Raw genomic sequence first — 6,000 nt, 5'->3', positions numbered from 1 at the left:
GCCTTCTGCCATTCCTTGAACTCCTTCCTCTTCTCGTCAATCCTCTTTCCAACTTCATCATCCCACCACCATGTTTCAGAGTGCCTTGGTGGTCCTTTTGTCCATCCACATACCTCACCAACGGCTCCCAACAGACTATCTATTATTGACATCCAACCACGTTCAAGCTCAACCACATCATCCTCGACCCTACTCAGCCTCTCTTTTAATGCCTCCCTCACTGTCACCTCTTTCAACCTCCACACCTTCATTCTCGGTTGGTACTTCACCGCCGAGCTCTCCTCGCACCTTTCACCCTTATGTCGCAGACAACCAAGTGGTGCTGTGAAACAGCCTCCTCCCCGGGATCACCTTTGTGTCCCGGAGGTTCCCCCTCGCCTACACACCATCAGGTAGTCAACGATTGTCGTCGACCCACCTGACGTGTACATAACAAGCTTATTGTCCGCTTTCTGGAACTGAGTATTACAAATCAACAAACCAGCTCCATCAGCAAACTCCAAAATCCTTTCACCTTCTCCATTCCTCACACCATATCTGTAACCCCCATGGACTCCCTCCAAACTGTCTATAATCCTTCCCACATGTCCATTTAGGTCTCCTCCTACCACAACAACTTCCTCATCTTTCACGTTTTCCATCAGCTTCTCTATTGCATCCCAGAACTTGTCCTCTTCATCGCTCTGACCGACCTGCTGAGCATATCCCGAGATGACGTTCGCCAAGAGCTTTCCAATCATCATTTTCACCATCATCAACCTTTCACTCACTCTAATCACACTGTCTACAAACTCCTCAGAAAACAGGACACCAACACCATGCACGCCTTCTGGGCACCCTTGCCACACAAACTTGTATTTCTGTCCCTGCCCACCCTTCACCATTCTCACACCACTTCCCTTCCATCTAGTCTCCTGCACACAACATATGTCCAGTCTTCTTCTGACCAATACTTCCACCACTTCTCCTGAACTCCGTCCTTGTCCCTACATTCCATGTCCCAAACCTCAGAAACCGATCTCCACGTGGGGCATCAGACGGTTCGTGGTCATAAATGGAGTGATTTCCACCCTTGCTTCGATCGGGTTCCCCACCTTGATGTTTGACGAGAGGAGGTGAGGACCCCCATGGGGGACTTCGGGCTGTGCCCTGCCCATATGTAATTGTCATGGATCCCTTTTTGAGGCAATGTTTTATGGCCGGATGCACTTCCTGACGCCAACCTTTTTCGTCGCCTCTTACAACACGCAGGGATACGGTGTACCTATTCTAAACCATCCACTCAGATGGATCTGAGTCCATCTCACATGGACTCAGAATCTCAGATCATCCACTCAGATGATCCATACTCTCCTGTGTGGATGATCTATTCTCAACCGGGGTATACACCGGGTCTTGAGTTGATATCTGCAAGGTGTCGCATAATTAGTTTGGAGGGCACTGGTGGCAATACCATGCCGACACGACATTGCTTCAGCTGCAACATGCCACCTCATTTGCTGGTGCCGTGGCATGAACGAAGAACGTTGTAAGGCACAGTGCATGGCCACAGGGGAAGTGACAAAAACTGTACACGGCCATATTCACTCTTTTCTATGTCTGAAGACTGGACAATCACGGTCTCTCGCTCCCTTTGAAGCGGAGTGACCCTCAGCAGTTGGGTGGAGAAGTCAGACTCAGTCGGAGTCTTAAGACACGTGTTGCCTGATTCACTCCTTCTCACTTGCGTGAACCATTTTGGCCCGATTGATAAATCCCTGGGGGAGATTAAATCGGTAAAAGTGACTCGGTTTAAGAGGCGGCAGGATACAATGAGGGTGGGGGTGGAGGGGAAAGAGAAAGCTGCATTTTCCCTCAAACGTGGTTTCATTTAACTCAGCCATTCATAAAGCACATTGCTTCGGCAAGGTGGAGAAGCGTTAGCATACCCGTCAATGCACAAGTGTGTTCGGTTTGTTTACTCCTTGCTTCCCACTTCCCCAACCCCAACTATTCCCATTCCTAGTCCCTCCCCCCTAATCCCACCCCCTTTCCACCCACTTCAAATACTCCACTTGATTACATTCAAAAATAATTCCCCCCCAATCATTTCGTCACTCCCTTCACAAACCGTGTCAAATGATATCGAAGAAAAGGAAGAAAATCACTTACATTGTGACACAAATGTGAGAGGCAAGGTAGAGAAATAGTTTTGTATTTCATGTCAAACAACCTCACTCCACAAGTTTTCCAAGAATGCTCTCTCCTGTGCCAACCGCACAAAGAAGCACGAATTTGGAACAAACTAGAACAATAGCGGGCCTCTCTTTGTATATATTAGACCACTAAAAAGATGAAAAGGAGATGGCAAACAAAAATGTGTGCACAAATTGCAAGATTACGCAAAACAATTGTTCTCAAAATATTAACACGAAATAATGAAAGCAGATATTTAGTTTTGGTGAAACCAGGTTACGACCCCGTTTGTTTTCAAATACACGACGAGCAGCTTGGGTTTCAAAACAACGAAGCTGTCTTTCCAGACAGCAATATAGGTAGACACTGCAAAAATACATCTCTCCTTCCAACAAGAAACAAATTGTGTAATTAACAAAGCAGCCAATATTGCAACATTTATGAATGGGAAATGTGATTAATGAGTAATGACAGGCAGAGAAATAACAACAACAACAAAAAAAATCACATTTGTACCCCATATGACTCATCTGTCCATTGTCCATCCCATATCCTGCCAAAACCTATGCTTCACAAACTTTTATGATGGAAAATCCACGTCACGGGAATACAAAGGATGCAAAAGCAACTCCATCTGCCATGGGGGAGGGAATAAGAAACGAGCAGAAAAATATTGATGAGGCTTCTTTAGAGTGAGTACACTCTCCATTGTCAAAATCAACATTAAAAACAATATAATAACGCTCCCAAAATGTATTGTAAAATGCCTTACTCTGTATATTACTCCAGCAGGAACAACATATCCATTCATTCTTCTTCATCATCATCTTCAAAATATCTTCCTTTACCTCCTAGACAAGGCTTATTCCCCCAAACTCTCCTCACTCCTTAACACATAGTTCATCCAACCTCCTCTTTCACTTACCGCCAAACTTTCCTCCATGCCTTCAACCAAAAACACTCAACACCACCCCACTCAGGAAGTCTGTCACAGGTTATACAGTCTTGGAATCCTGAGGCATCAATTTTGCAAAGGCTGTGTGCACATGACAATAATTCCCCTTCACATTCATTTATGGTGTCAAAACCCTACATGTCAGCACCATCACCCCTTCCCACCATAACTTCCACCTCGTCCTGCCCCCTCTCAATCCCCTCACCCCCCAGCTTCGTCCCTGCCCCTCCAGGTTTCACCGAAGAGTGGAGAAGATTTCCCTTTATCATTTCCCATGATTCGCAGGAATCATTTTGGCAATCAAGCATGATGTTATCAACATGAGAAAATTACAGCTGGATTACCTTTTCGATCAGCTATCCTCTTCACAGCCTTCTTCCACTGTGACGTCCTGCAATCAAAACGGTTTCAGGAAGTTATGCAACAGGAATGGTGGAATTTTAAACCAGAGAAGAAAACCAAAGGGAATACCATAAGCTAAGCGAGCAAGTTTTCCGAACCGGACCCATCGTGTTTTTCTGTGATACCTTCGTTTCTTTGAGCTGTTTGCGCTTTCATTGAAACACTTCCGTGATAAATTGTGATTCGTGTCGATAATTACTGAATTCGCTTTTTCGTGCAACTTTGGGCCTTCTCGCATAGCCAGAGCTTAATTGTCTCGGTTTTGAGATTGTTTTATCATCCCGTTTCACCAAAAAATTTCTGCTTTGTCTTTTAAACGTTATCCCATCCGCCCGCCCCCCCCCCCCTCCTCCCCTTCCAAAAAAATTCACTCGGACATGATTTTCTTTCTGCCTTATACCCCGTATTTCCTGTAGATCCTTTTCTTCCATCATTTTCGCATCTTCATTGCAGAAAATGCTTCTTCCTTCAAAAGCTTTTGAAAATATTAAAATGTTTAAATTTCCTTACTTCTCTGGCATCAGCAATACCACATTCTTCATCATGATATATTCTTCACCTTCTTCTTCACAAGGCATATTTTGCAAACTTGTTTCTCACCGAAGCACGTGGTCTATCATCCATCGGCCGATTCCAACAACACGACTTTTCCCCATGCCTTCAACAGCAGCTCATTACACCCATCCCACGGTCCTTATCTCAGAATTTTAAATTTGGGAACCTTGAGAAGTCCAGTTTGCAGAGGTACAACAACCAAATCTGCTTCACATTATTTTGTAGTCATACCCACCCCCCCCCCTCCCCCCCCCACCCCCAAGCATCTCCAAGCTCTCACCACCCCCTACTCCAATCCTGTTGCTCATTCAATCCCGTTGTGATTATATATATCCCCAATGTCAGCATTTGTCTTCTGCCCCGTCATGTCACCCTTCCATTAGGATATAATTTGTATGCCAAAAAAAATAACTTTTAAACTAGAGAGTTCATCAAACACCTTACCCCCACAAAGTCTTGAGAAAAAGGCCAGAAAAGGGTCTTCTCAACGCTCGCTTCGTGTTACTGAGCATTATCTACATTTCCTTCGACCTGCGATTTTGTCTGAATATCGATATTCCTCAGTGTTAAGCACGAGCAGCACATTTGATTGGTTGAGATCGTGTAAAATGGCATAATATTTTCTCCAAGTATGTACTGCTGAACTAAAGGTTTTTGGAAGTGCCGATAAGGCATTTTGCATTCTACGGTGTTCACGTATATCATTCAATTGAAATAAAAAGAGGTTTTAAAGGTTGTCAAAAAAAAAGCTTTTTCGAAAGTTCAAGGCCGTTGATACACCGTCTTTTATACCACCTTATTTAACACATTACATTAGTTATTCGTGCTTCTTGTTTGTGTCCTTTATGACGTCCCTAAAAACACTAAGTTTCCTGTTCAAAATCATTTTGAATGTCGTTTGACAGGCAGACAGAATAAAATAATTACCTTACTCGTCAGAGCATGTGCACTCAGGACGAAATTCCATACAATATGCCAAATTCAGATGCAAAGTACAGCTAAACTGCAGGTTTGTGTTCCGATTCATGTTCCACATTGTTTAAGGCTGGTTAAAAAAAAATTCGTGTTTATCATCACGTTTTTTCAAAAAAGTGGGTAGGGAGGGAGGGTTTTTTTGTTTTTTTTCAGAGTGAAATTTTAATGGATTATTCACCGCACAATATGTTTTTTTCTTAAATATACTTGATCGGACATATATGATGAATCATGTTATGATTTCTAAACAAGTAAACCTTCGTATGTACGCACTGATACGATTCAAATAAAAAAATTAAGAAACCTATGTCACATTGAGTTCTGTTTACTTTTAATATTTGCTGATACATATAACAATGGTAGACCAAAACTTCGGCTTTTAAGAATAATGTCCGGTTGCCATACATGTATCTATCAGCAGCTATTGCCATAGCATTCATACATATTTGACTAGAATTCCTCGCCACGAAATATCACTTCATGGTACCGGTACATGCATATTGAGCAGTTTGGCAGACATGGAAGAGGACATTAACCACATCAAAAGGATGTCTGGTTCGCGTTTATACATCTATCTATCAGCAGCTACTGCTATTATAGCACTCATAGATGGATCTATATATCAGCAGCTACTGCTATTATAGCACTCATAGATGTATCTATCTATCAGCAGCTGCTGCTATTATAGCACTCATAGATGTATCTATATATCAGCAGCTACTGCTATTATAGCACTCATAGATGTATCTATCTATCAGCAGCTGCTGCTATTATAGCACTCATAGATGTATCTATATATCAGCAGCTACTGCTATTATAGCACTCATAGATGGATCTATATATCAGCAGCTACTGCTATTATAGCACTCATAGATGTATCTATCTATCAGCAGCTGCTGCTATTATAGCACTCATAGATGTATCTATATATCAGCAGC

The 6,000-nt window shown here is 42.8% G+C and overlaps 1 protein-coding gene across 1 annotated transcript in view; it reads right to left on the bottom strand.

Moving 5' to 3' along the window:
• Nucleotides 1–2,550: 2,550 nt before the first annotated feature.
• The window catches only part of LOC144888678 (nucleosome assembly protein 1-like 4), a gene marked incomplete at its 5' end in the record, with an annotated part of 50,502 nt that continues 47,052 nt past the window's right edge, over nucleotides 2,551–6,000 (bottom strand). The window contains 2 exon segments of the mRNA XM_078767494.1: nucleotides 2,551–2,809; nucleotides 3,475–3,521.

Source organism: Myxine glutinosa, chromosome 13 (assembly GCF_964187855.1).
Source record: "Myxine glutinosa chromosome 13, kmMyxGlut1.1, whole genome shotgun sequence".
NCBI classification, from domain to species: domain Eukaryota; kingdom Metazoa; phylum Chordata; class Myxini; order Myxiniformes; family Myxinidae; genus Myxine; species Myxine glutinosa.
This window is presented reverse-complemented; position numbering and strand designations above follow the sequence as displayed.